The sequence below is a fragment of the Pleurodeles waltl genome, chromosome 5, assembly GCF_031143425.1.
Source record: "Pleurodeles waltl isolate 20211129_DDA chromosome 5, aPleWal1.hap1.20221129, whole genome shotgun sequence".
Lineage (NCBI taxonomy): Eukaryota > Metazoa > Chordata > Amphibia > Caudata > Salamandridae > Pleurodeles > Pleurodeles waltl.
The window spans coordinates 311,637,250-311,655,961 of NC_090444.1; positions in this window are offsets into that span (position 1 = coordinate 311,637,250).

Genomic DNA, 18,712 nt, shown 5'->3' on the forward strand with positions numbered 1-18,712 from the left:
TCCCCCTGACTAAATATTACATTATGCCACAAAGTTGTGGGGAGAAAAATAAAATACTAAAAGCATTTGCACAGAGAACACAATAAATACGCCATAACCAATAGATATTTGAAAAAGAATCATTGTGTTATTAAGTTAATACAAATCCATCCTATCATGAAAAAAGTACAAATTACTGCACATGTTATCTGATCCTGAAAATCGTTTCCCATAAATCAATTTCATTGGCAGGATGAATCACTGGAGATTCACATCCACTACCTCAGGCCTTGGCAGGATGAAGCACTCTGGGCACAAAGCCCCCTCCAGAACCAGTGGAGAAAGGCATCCACTTGAGAGACTGTGGCTTTGCACTCCCCAGGATAAAGCAGTGGGCAAACCACCCACTGGAGAGACTTGAGAGACTGTGGCTTTGCACTCCCCAGGATTCATCAATGGGCATGGAGCCCCCTCGCGGATCTGGCGTTGTGCACTCATCCGGCTGAGGTGCCCCTCCTTCCCTTCCCCCTGAGGTGCCTGTTGTATTTCTATCTGATGCCCCAGCAGTGTTCTCTCCGTTTTGATCGGGTATTGAGTGTGGGCCTCGCCCATGCATTTTGGGCCCAATGGTCGAACGGACTATGATGGTGGAATACCTTGGACTTGTATTCTTGGTGTATATATTTGTTTCTAGTGTAAATATATGTATATGAATGTATATATTTTTGATTACTGTTTTTGAATAGATTACAAACGTTCGACTCATTTCCTTTTGTCCTTGCATTCTTCCAGAGGAGTTGGGGGTTGTTAATGTAATGCATCAATATGTACTTGTGTGTGTGCTGTAGTGGGTGAGGGTGGGGGTTGGAGTGTTGCGTGTGGTGTGTGTGTGTCACTCTTTTTTCCCTCCCCTCTCCCCTGTGTCGTAGGTGCAGTACTCACTGTGGTCTTCGCCGCCGTCTTTGTTGTTCCTGGTAGAGAAGCGGGAAGATAAAGGCTGGCAGTATCTGGAGCTCGGGTTCCATGTCATCCTGATTCCTCGTGGGGTGTGTAGAGGTGAGCGTTTTCCCTTCCAAGTCCTGTTTCCGCCGTGTTTTTGTTTGCGGTGAATCCGCCCCGCAAAAGGTGACGGATTGGACTGTTGTAATACAGTGGGCGGAACCTTGTCTTCCGCCTGTCTGTTGGCGGTTAACGCCGCGCTGTTTGTTTGTACCGCCGTGGCGGTCGGAGTGTTAAAGTGGCTGTCTATGTTGGCAGTTTCCGCCACGGTCGTGATTCTATTTTTTTTACCGCCGGCCTGTTGGAGGTTTTACCGCCGCTTTTACACCGACCGCCAGGGTTGTAATGACCACCATAGTCATACAAAGCAAACATAAACTACAACTATCCAGTAATTGACTACACATTACAACCTATTCATATATGCTAGAAATGGGGTCTTTGGTTGGCAGTCAGGTTATCCCATGTCCAAGCAAGGAGCCACACTCTAGTCAGGGTAAGTCACACACAATCCATATTATACTGTGCCCACCATATGGTAGCTTGGCACTGAGCAGTCATGCTTAACTTAGAAGGCAATGTGTAAAGTATTTGTGCAATAAATCATGCAATAACACAGTAGAACACCACAAAAATACACCACACAGTTTTTAGAAAAATATATAATATGTATGTGATAATATGCAGGTCAAAACGAATAAAATGCAATAAATATATTTTGGAATATCACTTTAAAAATGATATAAAGTGTCTTTAGTCTCCTAAAAGCAATAAATGTCTCTTGCAAGCACAAAGTACCTGGTTTGCGTTCAAAATCTCTGCAAAGATCCGCAGAGGAGGAGATGAATGGAAAACAGGGAGGTGTGCGTCAAATTGTCGGGCCGCACACGGTGATGCAACATTTATTTTTCACGCAGGGTAGGCTTTGCGTCGATTTCCCGCACTCGGTCTTGGATCCTCTTTGGGTTGCAGGGTTTCGGGACGCCCTGGGGACAATGGGTTGAAATCCGGTGCTGACAGGATGAAGTCACGGGGGCTGCTTCGATCCGGTGGGCATTGCGTGGAAATTTCTACTGCACAGCAGGCACTGCATCGATTCCTCTCAGGAAGTGAGGCTACGTCCTTCCGGCTGTGCATCGATCTAGTGGTCCGTGCGCCGAAATTCCAGTCGCTACGCTGGGGCTGCATTGATCTTCTCCTTGCGAAGTCAAGCTGCGTCGTTTAGGTTTGGGGTGCAGTGAATTTTTCACTGCGATGCAGGCTGTGTGTTGTTTTCTGCCAGCTGTGCGTCGAGTTTTGGTCCTGAGACTTCAGGGAACAGGACGCATGCTCTATCCAAGCCTTTAAAGAACACTTCTCATTGCAGGCAGAGAGCAGCAAGGCAGCAGGGCAACAGCAAGGCAGCAGTCCTTCACAGAAAACAGTCAGGTGAGTCCTTTGGGCAGCCAGGCAGTTCTTTTGGCAGGTTGCAGGTTCTGGCTCAGGTTCTCTTCTCCAGGAAGTGTCTGTGACAAGAGTGTCTTGTCGAGAAGTGTCAAAGTTGGTAGAGTCAAAGACCCTGCTTAGATACCCAAATGTGCTTTTGAAATGGGGGAGACTTCAAAGAGTGGCTTAGAAGTGCACAAGGTCCCCTTTCAGTTCCATCCTGTCTGCCATGGTCCCAGTAGGGTGTGTGGCAGTCCTTTGTGTGAGGGCACGCTACTGTCCTTTGACATGTAAGTGTCAAGCGCCCCACCCACCCAGCCCAGGAAGACCCATTCAACATGCAGATGAATGCAAGTGTGACTGAGCATCCTGTGTTTGGGGGTTGTCTGAGTTAATGCACAAGGGAGCTGTCAACTAAACATAGCCAGACGTGGATTGTAAGGCACAGAAGGATTTCAGTGTAGAGAAATGTTCACTTTCTAAAAGTAGCATTTCAAAAATAGGAATATAAAATCCAACTTCACCACTAAGCAGGATTTTGTATCACCATTCTGGCCATACTAAATATGACCTGGTTACTCCTTTCAGATCAGGATCTATCACTCAACAGTATATGAGGGTAGCCCTAATGCTATCCTATGAAAGGAGCAGGCCTCACAGCAGTGTAAAAACAAATTTAGGAATTTTACACTACCAGGACAATTAGAACACATGTCCTGCATTTTACCTACATAGTACCCTACCCTATGGGCTACCTAGGGCCTACCTTACGGGTGACTTATATGTAGAAAAAGGAGAGTTTAAGGATTGGCAAGTACTTTTAAATGGCAAGTCGAAGTGGCAGTGAAACTGCACACACAGGCACTGCAGAGGCAGGCCTTATACATGGTTAGGGGGCTACTTATGTGGGTGGCACAACAAGTGCTGCAGCCCACTAGTAGCATTTAATTTACAGGCCCTGGACACACGTAGTGCACTTGACTAGGGACTTAGAAATTAAATAAAATGAGCCAATGTCACGATGTTTTAAGGAGAGAGCATAGGCACTTTAGCACTGATTAGCAGTGGTAAAGCCAGCAAAAATGAGGTCAGAAATAGAGAAGGATGAAGGTAAAAAGTTTGGGGGTGACCCTGTAGAAAGGCCATTTCCAACTATATATATATATATATATATATATATATATATATAAAGGGAATCCAAGTGCCACCATCAACGGTACCTGAATAAACGCACTCCACAAGATTGTGAATCATTATAAAGAAATTTTATGGCAAAGCCTTTCGATCTCCCAGAGATCTTCCTCACAACCAATGAGAATAAAGTGCACCATCTTCCTTAAATACATTCAAAATACTTTAAATATAGTAAAAAGACTATGGGGGTCATTCTGACCTTGGCGGTCCATGACCACCATGGCGGAGGGCGGCGGAAGCACCGCCAACAGGCTGGCGGTGCTTCCTGGGCGTTTCTGACCGCGGCGGTAAAGCTGCGGTCAGAAAAGGAGAGCCAGCGGTTTCCTGGCGGTTTCCCGGCGGTTTCCCGGCGGTTTCCCGCTGGCCCAGGGAATCCGCCATGGCGGCGCTGCTTGCAGCACCGCCATGGGGATTCCGAGCGCCTTCCCGCCAGCCTGTTACTGGCGGTGTCCACCGCCAGAACCAGGATGGCGGGAACGGCTGCCGTGGGGGCCCTGGGGGCCCCTGCACTGCCCATGCCACTGGCATGGGCAGTGCAGGGGTCCCCTAACAGGACCCCACAAAGATTTTCACTGTCTGCTGTGCAGACAGTGAAAATCGCGATGGGTGCCACTGCACCCGTCGCACCCCTTCAACTGCGCCAGCTCCATTCCGAGCCGGCTTCATTGTTGAAGGGGCTGTCCCGCTGGGCCGGCCGGCGGTCTGTCTTCTGGCGGTCGCCTGCCGGCCCAGCGGGAAAGCCGGAATGGCCGCCGCGGTCTTTTGACCGCGGAGCGGTCTTTCGGCGGGAACCGCTTGGCGGGCGGCGACCGCCGCGGTCAGAATGACCGCCTATGAGCCTTCAACACAATATAAGAAGAAAGAGAAAGAAATATAAATATATACAATTCATCAAGCTCCAATCATATTCATGATACATCTATCAATTTGTACCCTCACATTTAAAAAAAGTACTCAGCACACATGTATTATGGCCAGTGATATTCAATCATATTTACATCATTTCCAAAAAAACCTTTATGCAAGTATCTATATCCTATGTACCAGCCAAGTGACCATATAATATATCATCATCCCTTGCACATAATTAATCTGAACAAATACTCGTAACCCTGCTTAGATCTCATCACATGTCATATCTGTACCCTATACACTGACCAAGTGGCCATATAATATATCATAGTTTCTTGCGCATGATTTATCCGTCCAAACACTTGTAACCACTGCCTGAATCCCATCACAAACAATATATACTAATCTTTTATATCCAACCAGCAGAGTTTCATTCTATTTTATTATTTCATGTCAATCTCCTACACAAGAAAGCAAACCCATGCTCCCACATAAATAGATATGTGAATTTATAAAATAAGGAGAGTGGTAAGAGAAGTTATCATCCCAACAGGGGTGGCCCTAACTTTTGTCTCCTATGTATTCACTCATCAACATAATGCAGACAAATAAGTAAACACCTGCACCAATGAAAGTAGCACCACTGCCAGCAGTACCAGCCCCAGTGGGCAGCCGTCTGAGGCTGCAGGAGAGGGGCTGGAGTCTCCCCCAACCACTGCCAGCACCACCACCAGCACCGGCACTACCTCCACTGTGCAGCCGTAGCCAGCAGTGGATGGACAGTAGCTCTGCCTCCAAGGAATATAATGTATCCTGGTCACTGCAACTCTTGTGGCTCTGACACCCAGGAGGTGAGGGACTTTGACATGGCACCCAACCCAGTGCTGCATCACTGGGCACAAAGCCCCCTCCAGAACCAGTGGAGAAAAACATCCACTCACCCTATCCTTGGCAGGATGAAGCACACTGGGCACAAGTCCCCCTTCTGAACCAGTGGGCAAACCACCCACCTGAGAGACTGTGGCTTTGCACTCCCCAGTACCAAGCAGTGGGCAAACCACCCACTTGAGAAACTGTGGCTTTGCACTCCCCAGAACTAAGCAGTGGGCAAACCACCCACTTAAGAGACTATGGCTTTGCACTCCCCAGGACCAAGAAGTAGCAAACCACCCACTTGAGAGACTGTGGCTTTGCACTCCCCAGGACATTGTTGTGGGCATGGAGCCCCTCCAGGAGCAGTAGCGTTTTACCATCTTCCAGCTGAGGTGCACCCTTCTTCACCCTCCCACTGAGGTGTGTGTTTTTGACCTGATGCTCTCCCAGTATTGAGGCAGGAGTCAAGTGTGGGCTTGGACTATGGCGGTCATTATGAAAATGGCGGTAAAGACCGCCAACCACTGTGGCGGTGAACAGAATCCCATCGGCAGCGGCGAATGGAAACCCGCCATATAATGAACAAAAAAAACAACACCGTCAAACATTCCCACACCACCACTCCCCACCAGGACCCTGTAGGCAGGAATCACGCCCCACCCCACCCCGCCACCGCCAAGCACACCCACATCCTGCCCTTCAAATAAAGATGCACAAATCACCTCGGCGGACAGTGGAGGCCGGACGACCATTGGCGGCTGCGACCGCCACGGGCGGCAAGTGGGCCCAACAGCAACCACTGCACACATTGGCTAGGCTTAGCACCCACACATCTGACACACATCCAGAACACCATAAAACACCCACAATCCCTTGCAATGAACCCGGGGCCAGAAGACGGAGAGCACCAGAGCCAGACAGAGAACGGCAGTAGACAGGACACGCATAGCGACCCACACAGGGGCACCCAAACACTGTCCGCAGTCCCGGCGCCATCCACCACCCTCACCATGTCCCCCCAAAAAAAATCCATGCTTCACCGAAAGGGAGCTAAGGACTATGGTGGATGAGGTCCTAAAAGTGGAGCCACAAATATTCGGCTCTGAGGTGCAGCACACACCCATCGCCCTGAAAATGGAGCTGTGGCAGACCATCGTCAACAGGGTGAATGCAGTGGGCACCATCCATGCACCATGGACGACATCCGCAAGAGATGGAACGACCTGCGGGGGAAGGTCTGGGCCATGGCATCCAGGCACCACATTGTAGTGCAGAAGACTGGGGGAGGGCCGCCACCAACACCACCCGACTACACCGACTGGGTTGAGAAGGTACTTGCCAGCCTGCACCCAAAGGGACTCACTGGTGGAATGGACTCGGGTAAGTCATCTACATTTACCCCATATACACCATACCTGTAATGCATGCACCACCCCACCCCACCCACACCCACATAGACCCACACCCTTCCCAGCCATTACCCACCACATCCACCACCCTGCATCACCCACAACTCACTACCAGGCCTACATCACTCCCACTGTGCATAGCCACCCACCCCTTCACGTTCCCACAATGGAATAATAACCCCCACCACAATGTAACACCACCACTGCCACTAAATGCTATGTCCACCTCACAAAGGCACCCCTGAAGGCCACTGAAAGGCACACCAGCACTAAATTGTACAGTACTGCCCACCTCAGACCCTCCTGCATATGTAACAAACAATTCTATGTCCCCCAACAAGCACCACCACCCATGCAACCCTAATGGAGGGGAAAAGGAGTGCCACAGCATTGCAGGGAGACAGAGGCACATCACAGGACACTGGTGAAGGATCCCTGGACACTGATGAGCAGGCAGGCCCTCCACATAGCCCTGGATGCTCACCATGCAGCAGCCCCACCTAGGAGAACACTGTCACCCCTAACACCCAGTCAAGAACAGCATGCCAGGGGAGGCGTGCCCACACCAGTGGACCCAGGGCATAAACAGGTGGAGCACAGCAACAGAGGCCACAGTCTCCCACCCCCAACATGCAGGAAGATGAGGGCCCCAGTACTAGTGGCACATCCAGACCTGCGCAGGGGACACAGGCCCAGGGGGCCGGGCAAGGTCAAGTGCACCAGGGGGTATGGCACCGGATAGATGCAGCAGCGCAGGACGTCATTGCCGAGGTATTGGGGGCATACCAACGTACCCAAGACAGGTTGGCACAGATTGTAACCACCCTGGAGCAAAGTCAGAGGATTCAGCTGGAACACCTCCAACAGGCCTTGGAGCAATGGAAAGAACACAATGTCACAATGGCCACCATTGCTGGAGCACTGCTGCAGTTGGTCAACAAACCCTCAGACGCCCACACCAGACAAGAGGCCCCCACAACAGCCCTGGACAACCAGCAACAGTTGTCCCAAGCAGCTGAAACTGCACAGGAAAAACCCACTGATGAATCACAAGGGCCGTCTATGTCACCCCAAGTAGCTCCACAGCAGGTGCCCAAATATAGCCTCAGACAAAGATATGGCACTTGAAACCCAGCAAAGAACAAGCCCCCTACCAACAATTGACACTGCTGCTACTGCCAAGCAACCAACACACCCATTCACAAACTGCACTTAGCTGAGGGCTAAATGATGAACAGAACTACAAATAAGACCCACCTATGAAATCAAACAGGCCTGCCACCAAGTCGGTTTCAAGGACAACCAACCATAATGACTTCCATCAATGTACATAGCACATTTCACTGTATTCCACCAATAAACAACATATCTCACCTGTAACACTGTCCCCTGTCTTCAATGTTGAACCAAGTGGAATAATGATGCAACAGGCAGGGATAAACTTTATTGTCAAATTGTGCATGCTGCTGGTACAGTGTGTTTCTAAAAAGTCAAGAAGAGAATGCTTATGTTGTCTGTCTGTACCATGCTGAAGAGGTCCATGACTCGCATATCATGACCAATTCCCCCTAGTTGACATGGCACACTTACAGTATCGGTCAATAACCACATACACAGGCTGAAGCCCCAGACAGTTATTGGAAGTAGAGTTGTGTCAGTTGGTTTCCGGAATTTACATCTTCCCCTTCCTCATCCTCACCATCACTCTCCTCACCTCTCTGGGGTAACAGATCAAGACCTATAGCACCTTCCACCTCCAAAAGGGGGATTGAATGTCTCACTGCCACATTGTGCAGCATGCAGCAGGCCACCACTATCCTACACACCTTATCAGGCCCATAGGCCAGGGAACCCCCAGAGGTACGTAGGCACCAAAATCTAGCCTTCAGGAGACCTATAGTACGCTCTATCACCCTCCTAGTACGTCCATGGGCCTCATTGTATTTCCTCTATGCATCAGTCCTGGGATTCCTCACTGGTGTCAGGAGCCAACACAAGTTTGGATAGCCAGAATCACCTAGAGAAATGGACAAAACAAAGTCGTCATTGGAATGTCCTTAGTCTGACAGGCTGTTTTTCAACATTGTGTCAGTTAGAGACAGGCACACTTACCTATGATCCACCCTCTGTCCTCTTGGAGTTTTTCCATCTTTTGTGGCAAACTACTGTTCCTCAAAACAAATGAATCATGGACTGAACCAGGAAACATGGCATTCACATGGGATATGTACTGGTCTGCAATACATACCAATTGGATGTTCATGTAGTGAAAGTTCTTCCTGTTTCTGTACACCTGTTCACTCACTCTTGGGGGGGATGATGGGTATGTGGGTTCCATCGATGGCACCAATAACATGGGGAATGTTTGCAAAGGCATAGAAGTCTGACTTGATGGCAGGAAGCTCAGCACTTTCGGGGAATCGCACATAGGATTACAGATGTACAAATGCATTTAGAAGTCTTGTAAGTACCTTGCTGAACATTGGCTGTGAGAAACCAGCACCCATACTCACTGTCACCTGAAAGGAGCCTGTGGCCAGGAAATGGAGTGCGGGGAGCACCTGCACCTCAGTTGGAATGGCATGCTGATTACATTTCTGGGAGTCAATGCCGGATCCTGTAATGTACATAGGTCCTGAATAGTTGCAGGTGTGAGTCTGTAAGTGATAATGATCTGACGCTCCACCATGGTCCCCATATCCACAAGTGGTCTGTACACAGAAGGTGCCCTTCCTCGCCACAAGGGTCTGTACCTGTGAGGGGTAAGAACAAAGGGGGCATATTTATACTCCGTTTGCGCCGAATTTGCGTCGTTTTTTTCAACGCAAATTTGACGCAAAACTAACTCCATATTTATACTTTGGCGTTAGACGCGTCTAGCGCCAAAGTTCATGGAGTTAGCGTCATTTTTTTGCGTGAACACCTTCCTTGCGTTAATGATATGCAAGGTAGGCGTTCCCTTCTTAAAAAATGACTGCGATGCATACGCATCGTATTTATACTCCCGGGCAAAAATGACGCCCGGGAGTGGGCGGGTCTAAAAAACCCTCATTTGCGCCGGATTTTAGCGCCTGGGTCAGGGCAGGCGTTAAGGGACCTGTAGGCTCAGAATGAGCCCAGAGGTGCCCTCCCCTGCCCTCAGGGACACCCCCTGCCACCCTTGCCCACCCCAGGAGGACACCCAAGGATGGAGGGACCCATCCCAGGGAAGAAAAGGTAAGTTGTGGTAAGTTTAAAAACAAAAAAAAAAATTGTGGCATATGGGGGCCTGATTTGTGCCCCCCTACATGCCACTATGCCCAATGACCATGCCCAGGGGACAGAAGTCCCCTGGGCATGGCCATTGGGCAAGGGGGCATGACTCCTGTCTTTGCTAAGACTGGAGTCATGTTAATGGCGTCTGGGCGCCAAAAATAAATGGCGCAAATCGGGTTAAGACGATTTTTTTGCCTCAGCCTGACTTGCCCCATTTTTGGACGCCCAAACGCCATTTTTCCCTACGCCGGCGCTGCCTGGTGTACGTGGTTTTTTTTCAAGCCAGGCAGCGCCGGTCGACTAACGCCGGCTAACTCCATTCAATAAATACGGCGCCCGCATGGCGCTTCAGAATGGCGTTAGCCGGCGCTAATTTTTTTGGCGCAAAACTGCGTTAGCGCAGTTTTGCGTCAAAAAGTATAAATATGGCCCAAGGAGTCATGTGCACACATACACAGGCATATTTGCTAAACACATTCACTGCATTCTTAATAGTAGTGTCTGTACAATAACTGCAACTTGAGAGATGTACATTATGACCACTGAGAGGGAACAGAGTAAATCATGTGTGATAATATACTCTATGGATAGAGACATATGTGAATCATATGGCTAGTAGGCCCAGCATTGTGACAAAATTGAATTTCAAGATGCGTAGGTGATGGCAAAATGTCTGCCCTCTGTAGTTCTGCCTCTTTGTTGTGGAAGTGACCTAAGACCGCTAGCGGTTGACGTCACAGCGTTCGGCGGTGTTTACTGCTGTTCGCACCCTCATTGGATAACATGGATGCCAATGGGGAATCTTGGCGTATCATGATCGCCACTGGCGGTGATGGTGCATTCCGCCACGGAACGTACGCGCGTTCGTCATCGTGTGCTCACTTGATTCCCTGATCTTGTGCGGACAAGTACTCCACTCTGTGTGCTGCTGTGGCCTGCCTCTGGCTATGGATGTTCCACGTGGTGCAGGGGAAAGGGCCCCGGCCTTCACCCAGGAAGAACTGGAGAAACTGGTGGGAGGGGTCCTCCCCCTGTACGGCAGACTCTACGGCTGGCCAGAGGTACAAGTGAGTCCGGGTTTGGGTGGCACTGTGTGTGTAATGGATGGAGTGGATTGCTCTGATGTGCGTTCCTGTGAGCCAGGATGAGGCTTTGTGCATGGAATGTTGCGTGCCACTGACCTGCATGTCTGGGAGTACTGTCTGTCCTATGTCTAACAATCAGACAGCTATTGCCATTGTGCAGGTGCTTGACCCCTGTGTTTCTTCTCTGTGTCTCCCTACTAGGTCAGGACCCACCAGAAGAGGGCACAGTGGCATGCCATTGCCAAGGAGGTACGGGCCCTGGGGGTCTACAACCGGCGGAGCACCCACTGTCGGAAGAGGTGGGAGGACCTGCGGTGCTGGGCGCGGAAGATCAGTGAGGCCCAGCTGGGGAAGTCCTCCCAACGTGGTAGGGGTGCCCGTCGGGCACTGACCCTCTTAATGCGAAGGATCCTGGTGGTGGCGTACTCAGACCTGGATGGGCGCTTGAAGGCTGCTCCGCAGTCAAAAGAGGGTGAGTACTCACAGCCCATACTTCAGCCTGGAAGGATGTGTGATAGGGTCATGGGGCTTAGAGCAGGGTTTTGACTGGTGTCCAGCTATTGTCTGCTCCCCAAAGGGTGTAGGGATGTCCCTGTCAGGTTTCAGCTACCTCAGCTTCAATGCAATGACAGGATATGGGTGTAGGTCAATATATTGCTCAGTAGTCACAGCCATGGTCATGGGCCTAGTGCACTGTGCTGCCTGTTGGGTGTGTCTGCTGGGTAGGTGTATGTCTGGCCATTGTGTATCAGCATTCAGCTACTCAGTGTCTCTCCTGTTTTGTCTCCCCATCCCTGTTCTCTTTTGTGTGTCTGGTACAGCATCAACATCAGGCGAGGGAGCTGAGGCACTGGCTAGTGGGGAGACAGTGGCCCACGGATCCTCGGAGGCAGAGACAATGGACACCCAGGGGACCAGTGAGTGGGAGGGCAACGGGACTACCACAGGGAGGATACTACCACCGGTGGTAGTGACTCTGAAACCTCCTCCGACGAGGGTCCTCCGGTGGTGGCGGACACTAGTGGACAAATCATGACCGTGACATTTTCCGCCGCCACCCATACTAGCAGTGCCCTCCCTACTGCTCCCCACTGAGTTGGCCGTGCCCGCCCACCCAGAAAGGTGGGCGTCTCCTTTGCCCCAGGCACCTCCGCCCCTGCCCCAGTCAGCCCTGCTGCCCTCACAGAGAAGGCTGTTGACCTCCCGAGAACCATCTCTGTAGGGCAGACAACCATTGTCAATGCCATCCAGGGGCTAGCATCAGAGGTGCAGCAGACTAATGCCTATCTGGATGGCATTCACGGTGCCGTGACTGCCCTAGAGAGATCTTTTCAGACTCTGACATCCTCTTGGATGGCAGCCAGTTTCCCTGGCTATTCCGTCCCCCCTCCATCCTCCTCTTCCCCTTCCAGCACTCCACTCCCTTCACCCGTTCAAGGCACACATTCAGACACGCAGTCAAGCACTTCAACACACAAAAAACACACTTCCAAAAACAAGCACCACACCTCCCACCACAAGCATTCACACAGCCAACATACACCTGAACACACAACAACGTCCACTTCCCAGTGTGCCCACCTCTAACGCCTCCCTGTCTGTCCCCTCTACATGCACACCCTCATGCACTGCACCGTCACTCACTGTTACTGCTCCTCTTCCTGCACTCATCACAATAGCAGACAGCCATACATGCACCCCCATACACCACACCTGCACTCACCACGTCCACTGTAGTTGGCACATGCAGCACACTCACCCGACTGGCAGACACCCACCCAACATACATCCACACTAGCTGTCTGTCTTCTCCCACTGTGTCCACCCCCACAACTCCCAAAACACTCAAATGTACCAAGACACCCACCCATCAGACATCCACCACACCACAGCATACTGAGCAGTCACCGGCACCCACAACACGCACACCTACACCCAATACATCAACTCCATCTGCCTCCACTCCCACGCCCTCATCCACACCCACCCTAATTGCTCCCAAGAAACGTTTCCTCTCCTGTGTAGACCTGTTCGAACCCACTGGCCCACCCCGTCTTGTCCCCAAGCGTGCCCACCTCCTTGCCCTTTCCGCTCCATCCACATCGCAGCCCACCCCGGTCCAGCCTTTACATTCCTGTGCCCTTTCTCCACTTAAAAAGAAGGCCTGCTCTGCGCCTAAGGCATCCAGCCCCGCCCATGCCAAACAGCCCCCACCCCCTTCTAAGGAGAAGCCCACCCCCCCTCCAACTTCCTCACGCAAGTCAAAGTCCCACTCTCGTCGTAAATCCCCACCCCCAAACCCCCATTCCCCCATTCCGTGAGGTGCCTGGATGACCCTATGGTGCCCTGTTGAGTGGGCACACTCAACAGGGAGTCAGGTGTGGCCAGTTGTGGCCAAGGAAAATTGACTTTTTATGGACTGGCCATTGGCCCTGTTTTCATCATTTTGCTCAGTGAGCTTCATAATAAAGTTTCAGTGTGGCCTGTGTTTGGGCTGCACGCAGTTCCACCCTGGTGTTTGTTTATATAATATATGGCTGTGGTGCTATTGAATGTCCTATGGCCAAGTTGCAGTGGCCTTCAGTCGGGTACGTCCCTCTTTGTGTGGGGTGTCTGACTATTACTGCTGGATAGGGGTGGCGGGCTTTGCTGGGTGGGCGGAGTGGGTGGGTATGTAACTTTGCTCTTTCGTCCCTTGTTTTGTAGGCTTCAGTACTTACAGTTATCGTCTTCGTCGGCGGTCTCGGTCGTGTAGATATATGGCAAGGAGCAAGGCTGGCATGATCTGCAGCTCTCTGTCCATGGCTGCCACTGCACTTTTTTTTGAGCTCCGTTGAGAGTTTCCTTCTATTTGTGTGGCGGTAGTTCCCACCCCTGAACTGGCGGTGGAATGGTGGTTCATAATTTGATGGGCGGTTTGGGCCTTTCCGATGGCCTGGGGGTGGCCTTTGCCATCGTCAGCAGGAATCCTTTCCTGGCGGTGGGTGGTGCTCGGGATGCGTGAGTTTCGTTTGGTTCATTATTTGGCAGTCCGGACCGATCCTCTGTTGGCGGTTTCTGCTGCCACCGCCAGCAGTGTGGAACGGACCGCCATGTTCATAATGAAGGCCTATGTGTTTAGGCCCAGTGGGCCACAGACAATTTGAGTGGACATTGTCCCTCTTTTTGAAATACTGTATATTTTGTAAATACTGTTTTTATTTCTGTCTATTTCTAATATAAAAGACTCATTTGACTCCATTTGTTTTGTCCTTGCGTTATTCCAGAGGGTTACAGGGTGTATATGTAATGTTGTTGCATGTGTTTCTGTGTATGGTGTTGGGGGTGAGGGTGGGGATGTTGCGTGTTGCATGTATGTGTCACTCTCTTTTTCCTCCCCCACTCCCCTATGTGCTAGGTGCAGTACTCACTGTGGTCGTCACCGCCGCCATTGGTACTCCTGGTATATGAGAAGGCACACCAGCATGGGGAGGACCTGTAGCTCGGGCTCCATGGCGTCCTGGTTCTTCCTTGAGTGTCGAGAGCTGACTGGTTTCCCTTCCAAGCACTGTTTCTGCCGTGCTTTTGATGGTGTTGGTATCACCCCGGAAAAGCTGGCAGATGGGCGGCTTGTAATGGGGTAGGCGGTACATTGTCTTCCGCCTGGCTGTTGGCGGTTACCGACGCGGTGTTTGTTGCTACCTCTATGGCGGTCAGAGTGTTACAGTGGCTGTCTGTGTTGGCGGTTTCTGCCGTGGTCACGATTCCATTTTTGTTACCGCCGGCCTGTTAGTTTAACACCGACCGCCAGGGTTGTAATGAGGGCTTTAATTTTTAGAATATACATACATATCAGACCCATGGAAAAATCTGCACTTGCCAGGGGAAATATGTAAAGTGACCCTATGTTCAACTAAACTAGAAAGTATTTTCCCCAATTCACATGCAGGAAGGGTCACAATTAGCAAATAGCCAATGGGAAGAACTATTTAAGTTTCCAGCCAGGTGGAGGCCACTTTCATGTACAACAATACCGATGTTAAATTACAACAGTGCAATGGTGATTGTGTATGTGGCTGACATCAGTTTGTGAACCAACACATTCATGATTTGTGACTATAGCTTGGCAGACTCATCCCTACAATATATGTTGCATAACTTAAGCACACAGTGCAACAGCAGACATTTTCTGCTTATTTAAAAGCACGTTGTGCCACTGTTGCATCAGTGGCATAAAGCAGTCCCATAAAGTGCACCACATTTACAAACTGATGCAATGGGACCATTGCATCAATTTGTAAAGCCTTGAGCCACATTAAACCTGCTCCAGGTATAATGTATGCAAGGTAGGTGTGCCTACTTTAAAAACCACACAGAAATGGCACAAAGAAATCTACTTTCCCTGTACCATTCTGTGCCTTCACAACATCAATTATGAATGCCTGCTCAGAGCAGGTGTTAAAGTGCCGCAAGGCTTTTTAACATTAGGCCCCCCTCACATTGCTAAAGTGGTGTAATTTTTTTTATGCTGGTCCAGCAATACATTGGTTTAGCGCTGCAGATGTGTTAGAATTTCTGATGCATCTGTGGAAACGTGAGCCATGGAGTGCTGTATCACAAAAACAGCGCTACCGTGGAATTGTTAGGGTGTCCAGGGCTGGCGTAAGAAAACTGGTACATCGATTCCGATGCACCACTTTCTTGTAAATGAGGCCATTTGTTTAATTTAAGTATTATAAAATAAAATCTAAAAGTACCTTCACTACACTAACTAGCGTACTCTATCTAAATGATGTCTAAAGTAACCTATGCTACATAACCTACACTACCTGACCCTACTGTACACATTTACCACAACAGATATATTAAACATCAACCCCCTACCCCCTTAACACACATAGGTGGTCATTACAACCCTGGCGGTCAGTGTTAAAGCGGCGGTAAGACTGCCAACAGGCCGGCGGTAAAAAAAATGGAATTACGACCGCGGCGGAAACCGCCAACATAGACAGCCACTTTAACACTCCGACCGCCACGACGGTGCAAACAAACACCGCAGCGGTAACCGCCAACAGACAGGCGGGAGACAATATACCACCCACAGTATTACAACCCACCAATCCGCCACCTTTTCCGGGGCGGATTCACCGCAAACAAAAACACAGCGGAAACAGGACTTCGAAGGGAAAATGCTCACCTATACACACCCCACGAGGAACCAGGACTCCATGGAACCGGAACTCCAGATTTTAACAGCCTTTATCTTCCTGCTCCTCTATCAGGAGCACGAACGCCAGTGGCGAAGACAAAGGTGAGTACTGCACCTACGACAGAGGGGAGGGGGTGACACACACACGCAACACCCCCAGCCCCACCCTCACCCACTAAAACACACACGCTAATACATATTGATACATCACAGTTACACCCACCAACCCCCCCGGGAAGAATGCAAGGACAAAAGGAAATGAGTCAAATAATTGTGTATTCAATTACATACATCAAAAATATTTACAAATATATACATTTATACTATATACAAATAAATACACCAAGAACACAAGTCCAAGGGAGTCCACCTTCATAGTCCGTGGATCACTGGGCCCAAAAGGCATGGGCGAGGCCCACACAAGATACCCGAACAAGACGGAGAGAACACTGCAGGGGCATCAGATAGATATAAAACAGGCACCTCAGGGGTATGGGGGGGGGGCACCTCAGCCGGTTGAGTGCACAACGCCAAATCCACGAGGGGGCCCCATGCCCACTGTGCAATCCTGGGAGTGCAAAGCCACAGTCTCTCAAGTCTCTACAGTGGGTGGTATGCCCACTGTTCAATCCTGGGAGGTGCAAAGCCACAGTCTCTCAAGTATCTACAGTGGGTGGTTTGCCCACTGTTCAATCCTGGGGAGTGAAAAGCCACAGTCTCTCAAGTCTCTACAGTGGCTGGTTTGCCCACTGTTCAATCCTGGGGAGTGCAAGGCTACAGTCTCTCAAGTGGAAGTCAATCTCCACTGGTTCTGGAGGGGGCCTTGTGCCCAGAGTGCTTCATCCTGCCAAGGACTGAGGTAGTGGATGACTTTCTCTACTGGTTCTGGAGGGGGCCTTGTGCCCAGAGTGCTTCATCCTGCCAAGGACTGAGGTAGTGGATGTCAATCTCCACTGGTTCTTGAGGGGGCCTTGTGCCCAGAGTGCTTCATCCTGCCAAGGACTGAGGTAGTGGATGCCTTTCTCCACTGGTTCTGGAGGAGGCCTTGTGCCCAGAGTGCTTTATCCTGCCAAGGACTGAGGTAGTGGATGTCAATATCCACTGGTTCTGGAGGGGGCCTTGTGCCCAGAATGCTTCATCCTGCCAAGGACTGAGGTAGTGGATGCCTTTCTCCACTGGTTCTGGAGGGGGCCTTGTGCCCAGAGTGCTTCATCCTGCTTGTGGTGGCCTCAGTAGCGTCAGAGCTTTTGGCGCTCATGGGCCTGCGGCGCTTGTGGCGGCGGTGTCTTTGGCAGCGGTGCTTGTGGTGGCAGTGTCCTTGGCAGCGGTGCTTGTGGCGGCGGTGTCCTTGGCAGCGGTGCTTGTGGCGGTGGTGTCTTTGGCAGCGGTTCAGCTGCTGGTGGTCTTGTCCTGTTAAGTGGTGCTTGTGGCGGCGGTGTCCTTGACAGCGGTGCTTGTGGCGGCGGTGTCCTTGGCAGCGGTTCAGCTGCTGGCTGTCCTGTCTGTGGCAGTGTGGCTCCTGGCGGTCGCCTCCTGGGTAGCAGTTCAGCTGCTGGTGGTCCTGTCTGTGGCAGTGTGGCTGCTGGCGGTCGCCTCCTGGGCAGCGGGGCTGCTGCTGGCGGTCCTGTCTAGGGCAGTGTGGCTGCTGGCGGTAGCCTCCTGGGCAGCGGGGCTGCTGCTGGTGGTCCTGTCTGGGGCAGTGGGGCTGCTGGCGGTCACCTCCTGGGCAGCGGGACTGATGGCGGTCGCCTCCTGGGCATCGGGGCTGATGTCGGTCATGTCCGCCGTGCTGATCTTCCCAGACTTGCCGGTTTTCTTGTGCTCCTTCCCCACCTTGGATAGTGTCACAGCTGTCTCCACAATCCCAACTGTACCCCTGGCAGCAGCTTTGGTAGGCTGGTGTCTTTCCACTCTCCTGCCGGGCACTGGCCAACTTTTGATGCTTGACAGGTGGGGGACTGTCCGTGCTGCGGCTCCTTGCCACACTGCCTGCCGCCTGGTGCACTCCATAATCCTGTGACTACTGGCACCACTGGTCCCGCCGATGTTGTGGCTGAGGTGCTAGGTTGTGACCTGGAGAGTCGGGCCCTAGGAGACTGACGGGGTGGGGGAGGTGAGGGAAAGAGGTCAAGGGTGGCCAGGAAAAGTTTCTTAGGAACACTGCGACGGGTAGCTGGAGGGGGTTTGGGAGGTGTACATTTGCTGACTTTAGGTGGAGGTGCATGGGCTGGAGGCTGTTGTGAGGTGGATGGCTGTTGGGTGGGTGTGTGGCTGCGTTTGTGTACCTTGGGAGGTGGCCCCACAGACACACTGGGAGAGGACACAGGGGATGTGTGAATGGTAGTGGGGGTGGTGACTGTACGTGAGCAGGGTGTGGTGGTGGGTGTGCTGGTGATGGACGTAGTGGATGAAGATGTAGTGCATGCAGGTGTGAGTGGAGATGAGACAGGGAG